The sequence below is a fragment of the Helianthus annuus genome, chromosome 2 (assembly GCF_002127325.2).
Source record: "Helianthus annuus cultivar XRQ/B chromosome 2, HanXRQr2.0-SUNRISE, whole genome shotgun sequence".
In the NCBI taxonomy this organism is placed as follows: Eukaryota; Viridiplantae; Streptophyta; class Magnoliopsida; order Asterales; family Asteraceae; genus Helianthus; species Helianthus annuus.
The window spans coordinates 55,392,067-55,403,341 of NC_035434.2; positions in this window are offsets into that span (position 1 = coordinate 55,392,067).

Sequence of the window (11,275 nt, forward strand, 5' to 3'; positions counted from 1 at the left end):
AACATTCCTCTATTTTTGGATTTATTTCGATACCATAAGAAACCTAAGACTTTAACATCTTGAAAGATATCCAAAATCTTTTTTTTATTATTATTGAATCTCCTCTCGTTTCAAGCCTTCTAAATGCACTAACAACCAACCATAATGATACCTTGTAAAGCTTTTTTTAGCGGTTTTCTCCAATTCTGAGTGTTCGTGGATAGATAACAAATCTCTAATAGAGAAAGCATGTATCGGACTGATCTTACGCCAACGGCTGATACGATACCATATATTCGATGCCACCAAACATGAGCAGAAAAGATGTTCAGCAGTCTCCACTTCATCGTCGCACAAAGAGCACTTATCATCACCATTGTAACAGTTCCTTTTGGCAAGAGCATCAATCGTAGCTATCCTCCCCATCTCAGCTCTCCAAACTAGGATATTGCACTTCTTCGGAACCCACTTCGACCATTTGAAGACAAAATTGTTGCTATAATCATTCTTACTTCTCAAAAAATCTTTGGTCGCCACAACCGAAAATTCGGTATTTCTTCCTCCAATCCACTCCCATTCATCCCGAGAATCAGTTAGCTCGACATTGTTCAAAAGCAACTCCAAAGATCTTAGTTCGTCAAGCTCTGGTCCCGAATTGGGGGACCTAGTCTAGTCCCAACTTTCCGAAAAAAACCTTGCTGCTGAAATTGTACCTGTCACAAACCCAACATTTCTAGTCCACCTCGAGACGAAAGATCAACAGGAATCGATCCTTAAAAGGCATATTGCAAACCCAAGGATCGATCCAAAATTTGATATCACCACCATTCCCCACTCTGCCTTTGATATTCTGAGATAATAAGGTGTTCCCAGCTCTAGCTTTATCAACCGTCAAGATAATACTTTTCCAAATCCCTCTTATGTTCTTGTTAATCGGCACCGAGTTCCAACACTGTCTAGTGTTATGAATAGAGCCAATCACCTTTCTCCAGAAGCCACTATATCCACATTGATACCGCCATAACCATTTGGAAAGCAGCGATATGTTCACATTGCATAAATTTGAAAGCCCAAGACCACCCTTGTCCATAGGAGCAGTAACTCGTTGCCAAGAAACCCAATGAAGTATATTCACCGTACTGTTTCCACCCCACAGAAACGTTTCAATATTTTTTCCAGACCCTTTTTATAGCAAAAGGAAGTAGTTGGGAATGCTCTCAATGGCAGACTTAATAAGAGTCACCCGTCTACCAATGGACAGCAACGAAGACTTCCAGAGCGCTAATCGGGACTCAAATGTGTCAAAAACCGCTTTCCAACTGTCTAATCTATGCATTTTCGCACCCATCAAAACCCCAAGATGAACGAAAGGAAGCTCTCCCACTTTACAATTAGTCACCGAAGCCATCCTGCTAACTTCGCTAGAACATACCCCCAGACCAAACAGTTGCGATTTTTTCATATTAATTTTTAATCTCGAAAAAAAGTAAAAGCATCTGAGCAATCTAGCAACATTTTTGATGTTGTTATCTGCCTATTCTCCCAAAATCACACATTCATCCGCGTACAAGAGGTGAGTGAGAATCGGACCATCGTTTGGTAACTTGATCCCCTTTATGGTTCCCACTCTACTAGCTTTACGTATCAAACTAGAAAAAGCTTCCATCACGAAGAGAAAGAGGAAAGGGGAGATGGGATCTCCTTGTCCCATACCCTTATAACATTGAAATTCAAAGGTCGGAGACCCGTTGACTAGATCCGAAGACCGAGCCGATGATAAGATCCCATAAATCCACCGACACCATCGAGTAGGGAACCCCAATTGGCTCATCATCGAATTCACGAAGTTCCAATTAACATTATCGTAAGCTTTAGCGAAATCGATTTTAAAAAGAAACGCCTTGTATTGAACCTTCTTCGCCCACGCAACCACCTCGTTAAGAATGAGTGGACCATCGAGGATCAACTTGTCTTTCAAATAGGTTGTTTGAGTTTTCGATATCATTGAGCGGATAACCTTTTTAATCTATTAACCAATACTTTTGACACCACATTGTTAATAATACCAACTAAATTTATCGGACGATAATCCCCTAAACCCTCAGTATCTTTAGCTTCCGGAATCAGGGTAGTGAACGAGGACGTGCTACCAATTGAGAAGTTGCCCTCTTCGTAGAAATTTTTGAAAATACCCTCAAAATTGGCTTCGAACATGCTCCAGAAACTTTTGATGAATTTCATGTTGAACCCGTCAGGCCTGGGTGCTTTCTCGTTTCCACACTCAAACACAGCCATCTTAATTTCCTCCTCATAAATTTATCGATAATAATGTTTACCTCTTCCGTGGAAAGCTTGTTATCAAAGGAACAATCTAACTCGGGGCGACACTGCATCTCCTCCTTATATTTGAACGGAAGAAATCATATACAACTGTCATAATTTTAGTAGGTTTTGAAACCCACTCATCATTGATAACAAGAGCCGGAATGCCATTTGACGATTTCTTTTTGTTAACCATACCATGAAAAAAATTCGTGTTGTCATCCCCCTCCATGGCCCATTAAATTATTGCTCTCTGTTTAAGATCTTTAGCTTTATTATCTTCTATAATACTCAAAATCTTCTTACACTCCAACCTCACCCATTCTTCTACATCCGATAATTCTCTATCTTCCACAACCATTTCCAACTCTTCAAGTTCCTCTCTAGCTCGAACCTCCACCTCCCCTTCCTTGACCCGAAGGTCATCTCTCCATGTTCTTATTTTATCTCTGAGAGTTTTAAACTTATTGAGCAGGACCAGGTCCGGGGGTTCATTAAAGTGAAAATCAACAAGGGCAGCTTCAACAATCTTATGAAAATCATTCCTATCAAGCCACGAACTATAAAATCTGTTTCAGGCCAAAATTCAGATTTTTAACTAGAGTTAAATGTCATTTTAGTCCCTCTGGTTTGGGCATCCAAAGGTTTCATTTTTAACATCTGGATCCAAAAAGGTTTCATCATTGCCATTTTGGTCCAACTGACTTAACCCGATCCAATTAACTCTATTAAGTCAAGTGCATTTATGTCTTTATAGTTATTTTTTATGTTTTATAACAAAATGAATAAAAAAACAAATTTAATTATATATACACTCACATATAACACATTCAGTCATACACCAGATCTCTCTCCCCTCTCTCTCTCTCTCACTCTACGGCAACCACCCTCACCAACTACCAACTACCACCTGCCACCATCACCACCACCCGTCCACCACAACCATCACAACGACCCGGCCACCACTATTCGGAGAGCAACCTGTAACCGTCGGCCACTACCACTGTGGGAACTCCGGCGAACCCTCCGACATCAAATCCGACACCATTAACGACAATTCTTTCTTGCATTCCACTCGTTTTTTGATTCCAAACAAAATCCCTCTGTCAATTTTCCATGACAGGGGGATTAAACGATCAATTCGGTGGATTTGAAATCTAGGGTTCTTGAGGATTGGGGGTTAGTTTCAGTCACTAACGCGGGTGATGGTGATGTTGGTGGTGATCTGGTGCAGGTGATGGTGATGGTGAAGCGGTGGTGAGGCAGCAATGGTGATGGTTGTGGTGAGGCGGTGGTGGTGAGGATGTGATGGTGATGGTGGCAATGGTGGTGGTGTTGGAGTCACACTAGATGTTGGAGTGGCAGTGGTGAAGAGACGACAATGGTGAAGCTGTGGTGTTTCACGTTGCAGGAGGTTGTGAAGGATTTGGTTGCTATTAGGTGGTGATTAGGGTGAGGAGTTTCGATGATTGTTCGGATTTATGGTAGTGTTGAACGGTGGTGGGGAAAGGAGTTATATGATGGTGGTTAACGGGTAGTTAAGTGTAGGCAGTGGTGTACAGTGGTAGGTGTGGTGGTTTACGGGTGAGTGTGGTGATGGTGAACAAAGATTGGGTGTTTGCAGGTTGTGGTCTAGGTTTCAACTTAGATTGAAGATGCAATCTTAAATAAGCAAAGGGCTGGATATATATTAATGTTTTTAAACAATAAAGAATGAAGGGTTAATTAAAAGAAAATAGAAATGACTAAAATGCCCTTGGCTGATTTAACACATATGGATGGCGTTAAGTCAGTTGGACCAAAATGGCAACAATGAAACCTTTTTGGATCCAGATGTTAAAAATGAAACATTTGGACTAAAGTGGCAAAATGGCCCAAACCACAGGGACTAAAATGGCATTTAACTCTTTTAACTATAACCAAGATGGGACTATGATCCGAGAGACCCTGAGAAAGAGCTCTCACACAAGCTTCAGGCCACCGATTCTGGAAATTCTTGCACACGAGCACCCGATCAATTTTACTAAAATTCCTTCCGTTAATCCGTTCAACCATGTAAGTATACCTACTACCCGTTAACTCGTACTCACACAACTCAGCGTCGTAAATAAAGTTGTTAAACTCTCTCGCACATTATGGTTTGTACTTGGAATTCTTTCTCTCCTCTGGTCTTCTAACCACATTATAATCTCTAGCGAATAACCAATACCTGACCGAGATTTTTTTACACCTAATAATCTATTCCAAATGGCTCTTTGTCAGCCGGTTTTTGGGGGAGTAAATATTAACAATGTTAATAGATTCATCACACTCTTTAACATAACTCGGAAGAAGAAGGAAATTAGGATCTTTGACCACCGAACTTAAAATAAAGGTTCCTAGATCCCAGACAGAAAGTAAACCCTAGACCTCCCCACTAGATCAACAGACTCCTTAATCCAACTCGAACTTCCCAAAAAATGAGTGATATCAGAATCAGGGATATCCGATCTCCCTGTCTCTTGAAATGCTAAAAACTGCACCTTCTCAGCCCACTTCAAATCTCTAATCCATTTAGCCTTTTTTCGACCTCAAATCCCCAAGTGTTAATCGAAATCATATGCATTTAAGAACCACATTAATATCTTCATCCCTAATAGCTTCACCAACCTTGTCAGCTACTTTATCCAGGTTGATGCCCACCAATTCTCCTAAATCAATAGTGTCTTGAACTTCTAAATCAAGCATTCTGACCTGAGTATCTTCTATGAACTCTCCATCTTCTATCGAATCATTAGAATCACCACCATTTTTAGGGATTTCAGCAACCTGAGGTTATGAGACCTCTGGAATGTTCACATCACCACTTTCTTCTTCCTCTCCTCTTCCCACATCCATAGGAAATGGTTACCCCATCCATATTCATCCAATCATATCAAAAGAGAATGAAGAGAGAGATAGAGAGTGTGTGCCTCGGGGTGGACGGGAGATTTTTCCCAATTATGCCGACCATTGGATCAGGGGGGGTCCCCGTCGGGGTCCTCCTCCACGTCTGCCTCCCGAACCTTGTCTCGATACCATACCGGAGGGTCTAAGGGATGAAGGGGCACTCTAAGATAAGTACCCTAGCCCCGACCAACCATCATTCATCACATCAAAAAGTGTACCAAGTACCCATTAACTAGTAAGTGGCATGCCATAAACTTAATATATTAACTTTTTTTAATTTGGTAAACAGTCAAACAAAGCATGGAAGAACAAAAATTGAAGAGGGTATCTGTGCTGGCCAAGTGAACCCGCTGGCCTTACCCTAGGGGGTGGCGACGATGTGCTGGCATGGGTACATACCCTAAATGCCTTACCCGTTTGGTGCCCCTTCCCCCCTAAAATATATAATTGTCCTGAGAATCGACATTTCTTCGTTTCTATTGGCTTTGATACTTTTGGTTACCTTGCATTCGAAGTTGTTGATTTCTTGGATTGAGCGTAGAAGGTCATGCTGGACAATCTTGCGACGTTAAGGAATCATCGTTTTGTTGGTGGAATCGAGTTTGCTATTCAAAAGGGGGTTGCGGCATAACTTGTTACCCGTTTACTTGCCATTTTATCTCCTAATTTTAATAAGGAATTATCTTCCTTAAAAAGTTATTATTACAATAAGATTATCAAATAATAATCAAGTTTTTCTTTTGATGTGGATATAAAGTCACTAGTGTCTTAAGGATAACTCACACACTCTCTAATACTAGTTCTAAGGGAGGCCAGTGCACCACCCGATAATACGCTCTCACCAACCAATGTAAAAGTGTCACATCAACTACCTGCACGCCACAACCCGAAAATCCCTACCACCGGTGTCAGTGTTACCAAAGGCAAACACCTCCCTGTGTTGTTTTCCAAGTACGCATAGACACACACACACACACGATCATCACCTACCCAAATCGGTTACCTTCTCCTGATTTCCAAGGCTAAAACCCCCGACCCGAACAGCTGGCGACAATGTTCCTGATCGGGTATGGGGTACTCGATTGCAAAACTGTGAACACCCCGGGTGGCCTAAATACACGTCTTATGTTCATTGTGAGGCTTGAACCCTCAACCATACGAGGGGTGATGTGTGTAAAATGCAACATATAAATAACATCAATTAAGGCATAAAACTAACCCTTTTTAAGTACTAATGTTGGAAAAAGAGTGTTTTTGTCTTTCTTTTGTATTTTCAGGATGAAATGAGCTCAAATTCACAAAAGAAGCAAAAAGACAACTAATTCTAGCATAAATACAAGAAAAGGAATAAAAGTAGACTGCCCGGACCCTCAACAGCATCCTCCAAGGCAAAAAAGAGAAAGCAGAAGACTGAACACGCCCCGTGTCCAGCGGACACGGGGCCGTGCCCAAGAAGCAGCATAAAAGACAAACCTATAGAAGCTTCCATTGCCCACCACGGGGCCGTGTCCAGCGAGCACGGGGGCGTGGTGAAAGTACAGCAGGCGCATTAATTGTAATTGCGAATTACAATTAATGAGGAGAGAGAGTTTCAGACGGGCACGGTGGCATGTCCAGCGGACACGGGGCCGTGCCCAGCCTTCTGTTCAGCCTATAAATAGGAGTGCTTGGTTTCATTCCATCTCATCCCTTGGCACACCACCTCTCTCACACTTCATCCACCACCCACCACCACCATAATACCATCATCCACCACCATCATCCATTGTCCATCGTAGAGTGTGTGAGTCGTCTCGGGATCCAAGATTGATCGTAAGAGTTCTTGACAATCAAGGCCATGTTTGCCTAAGTCTCTTACATCACTTGGTGAAGACAGGTGTTTAGTATAATACTTTTTATTTTTAATCTTTTGCACTTTTTATTTGGTTTTGTATTAATGACTTTAATAACTAGTTACTTATGTTGAAGGTGATCTTTCCTTATCGTTTGTCCGTGGTGTCTTGGCGTTATTTTACTGTCTATATAAAATAAAAGATTTTCACCATTCATATCTCCACGGTCTATATGGAGGTATGTTGGCTACCTGGTCGGGGGTTAAGGGAACGGTTTGGTAAGGGTCTTGCCCTTGTTCAGCGTTTAGAGGTCCTGCTTGGGACCTGGGTCAAATTTAGTAGGATCTCCTTCAATGCCCATAGGTATTGGATGGCGGGGATCCAAACTCTTTGACCCCCTCATAAGTTAACTACTATTAATACTATAACCCGGCTATTTAGGACTGTATCCCTGCTGACTCAGACTACTTCGCCGAGGGTAACGTCACCGCCGAAAGCGGGGCCTACCACAATTTGCATTAATAACTTAATTCATTATCTTTCAATAATCCGACCCTTTAGGATTGTATCCTTGCTGACTCAAACTACTGGGTTGAGGGTAACGTCGCCTTCAAAAGAGGGGCCTACTACAATAACTAAGATAATCTCTTAAACAAGTGCAAAAGTGCGAAAATAATCAAAGGTTATACTAATACATGTGTCGGATCCAAGTGATTCATCTTGTCTATCTGTTTTTATTTTATTTTATTTTTCAGCATTTAGTTAGTTTTTATTTTCTTAGATTAAAACAATTTTTCTCACTTTTTGATTTGATTAGACGTTGAGGATAAACCGGTATTAAAAGCTCTTGTGTTCTTGGACGACCTCGGTATCTTACCAACACTATACTACGTCCACGATGGGTGCACTTGCCCATATGTGTGTTTAGTGTTAGTGAATATCGTGTTTTATAAATTTAAAACTTGGCTAAAAGTGTAAAAAAAAGGGGCTTAAATATACATCAAAAATATATTACACTACACGCACATCAAGTTTTTGGCGCCATTGCCGGGGACACAAGGATTTTAAGGAAGTTAGGAATCAACGGCCTAATCATATTTTTATTTTTCTTTTTAATTTTTAGGATTTTTCTTAATTTTTCAGCCTCTGCAGAACTCAGCACGGGGCCGTGCCTGCTGAACACGCCCCCGTGCTCAATCATTGGAACTGGCAATCCTGTTTTAAGTCAGACAGTAAGCTGAACACGGGGCCGTGTCCACTCAACACGCCCCCGTGCCCAAGATTCTCTTACTGAAAACAGAACCGTTAGATCCCGGCGGTTGGTAATTTCTGACACAAACATGAGTGATAGTAATTCTTTTTACTTTCGGCACTCTTATGGTATGTGGTGTCGATTATGTGGAGGCGAACATGAGGAATTAAAATGTTATTTTCTCAATTATAGGCCCCACTATATAGACCCACCGATTCCTTGTAACCTTAAGAGGGGCAAAAGTAAAAATAAGCACTATCTCTCCCTCGAATGCGCCCAGCCAGATATTCTAGGGGAAATGCTCCTTGACGAGTTATTTCAGCTAGAAGAACTAATTCTCAATTGGTCAAAAGAACTTAGGAAGGATTTTATTGATCCACCCCAAGATGATGACCATAAGGAAACGTTGGAACCGCATTCCGACAACCTCGTTGCTCCCGAAAATACCTTCATACCTAGAAAAGACTTGGACGATAGTCGTCCCTGTGCCGATTGTGCCGTGAAGGACTCCCCATCGACTTCGTTCGATGCATACATAGACCTGAGCGATTTGGCATACACCTTCTTTAACGAGAGCCCGGAAAAGGGTTGGACTTGTCCACCTAGAATGAAAATAGGAATTACCCTCACCGATAACCTCTTGCGTTCTCGCCTTAGTATAGGACAATTAAGGTATCTTAGGCACTTTGGGGTTGTTCCAACAAATCAAGAACCACCCGATATAAATAAGCTCCTTAGGAGCAACAAACTTCATAAAACAGCTTCCCGACACGGGGCCGTGTCCGGCCAACACGCCTCCGTGTTCATCAAAAGATTCCCTTCTGATCAGAACGTCAGAATACGGACAAACTGTGTCAGAATTCCATCTGCACACGGGGCCGTGTCCAGCGAACACGGGGCCGTGTCCAGAAAGCTATCGTTTTCTATAAATGCAGCCAAGAATTCTGCACATTTGGACCAACTTGGGACAGAGATTTGAAGGAATCTTCTCTCAAACAATCCTAGGTAAGTCTAAAAGAAGGTTCCAACAACCCATCTTGTCCTTTCCTCTTCTAGACATTTCTTTCTTTTTTCATCTTTCTCCAAGAACTACCATCAAAAGTTTGAATCCTTCAACCTTTATGGTAGAAAACAATGAGTTTTGTTCATGGAATCTTGGTAAAAACATGTTGTGTTACATTGTTTAAAGTTATTTATGACCAAAAAGCCTACGTAAATTCAGAAAATAACTTAAAAGCCCGATATTCCTTGTTTCAAAAATTCTGCAGAAAGATGAACACGGGGCCGTGCTCAATAAGCACGGGGCCGTGTCCAGAAACTGTTTCATCACATAAACTGCTTTTTGGTTTATTTTTCGTAGAATGGCGAGTGAAAACAGCGAAACATCATCCGTTCATTCCTCAAACAGCCGAAGGGGAAGAAGGCCTTCCGTTGAAGCTACGCTTGTGCACTATGTAATAGCATTGAGGGAAGCTCTCGACGAAATGACGTTAGTAGAGGAGGTCCTAATTGACCGTATTAACGATCTTACGATGGGACTCGAAAGTAGCTTTCCAGAAATTAACCTTTTGCACCAAAGGTTAAACATTCTTGTAGCACCTCCAATGGAACCAGTCCTTCCACAACAGGACTGGAACTTGGCACTCGGGGTTAACAACCCTACCGGGTGGGAAGACTTTCCCGCGGAACCTCCCATGGAACACCCACAAGAAATTCCAGCGGAAGTCGAGACTCCTCAAACTAATGCAAATGAGCCCTCTTTTCTCCTTCCAAGGGAGGTGGAGGAGTGGCTTGCCGACATATGAGGAGGACCACGCCCGGAAGAAGGAGTTTCTAAAAGCCTTATCTAACCAAGATCAATAGCTTCTTGGAAATTTTGCTAATTAAAATAAAACATAGGGCTAGAACTCCACGACTTAATATTTATGTAATTTTTATTTTTAGTCTTTATGTAATGTTTCTCTATGTTTGCAATGATATGATGGTTTCTAAGATTGGTGGTTATTAAATAAAACACACTCATGGTGGTAATGGATGAAAAAGGGAACGAGAAAAATGGACCCATGCACGAAGAACAGAGCAACCCGACACAAATCTCCATCACAGAAGGCTCAACACGGGTCGTGCCCAACCAACACGACCCCGTGCTGAGCCACCTGCAGAAAAACACCCAGTTCAGGTAACTGGACACGGGCCGTGTTCAGCGGACACGCCCCCGTGTCCAGGCTTCTGTCTTAATTCTTTAATTTCTGTTACTGGCACCTGACCACAGGGCCGTGTCCAGGATGCCAGTAACATAAATCTTTGTTTTTTAACCCACTTTTACACATTCTAATCAACCGAAAATATTATTTTTGGACACATTGAGGACAATGTGTAATTTAAGTGTGGGGGGTATGCTAAAACCTTGAATTTTGCAAATCCTAAATACAAGCCTTACACAAAACTCTATTGGAACCGCTAAACACCCCAAATTTTTTTTTCAAAAACTTTTCGTTTTTTTTACTATTTGCTTGTCTTGGTTTAATTTGGGAATAACAAGTTCTAAAAAGGTTATATTTTTACAAATTTACAACCGATAGCGTCGTGATAACAAAGAACCAACATAAGAAAATTACGAAACGGCATAACAAGTCTAGTTAAAAATTCGATTATATATACTTGATCACATTAAAAACCCATTCCCACAAAAGTTAGTTTTGAGCCTTTATTGAGCATACAAATATACATCTTTAGACTAAATGCTCATTTTTCGTTTCTTGTGTGAATAGCCGCTTGGTTCTTACAACTCTAGAACTTGCCACGACGATACATTCCCGGTCCTTACCAACTTAAACCCAAGTAAGTAAGTAATGGAGGCATTAGGACTAACCATATTTTTCTTTCTACACCATTATTTTTCATTTTTTTACCACCTACCCAAAATCCCCCTAGTTAGCCCCTTTGAGCCTAAACCTTTCAT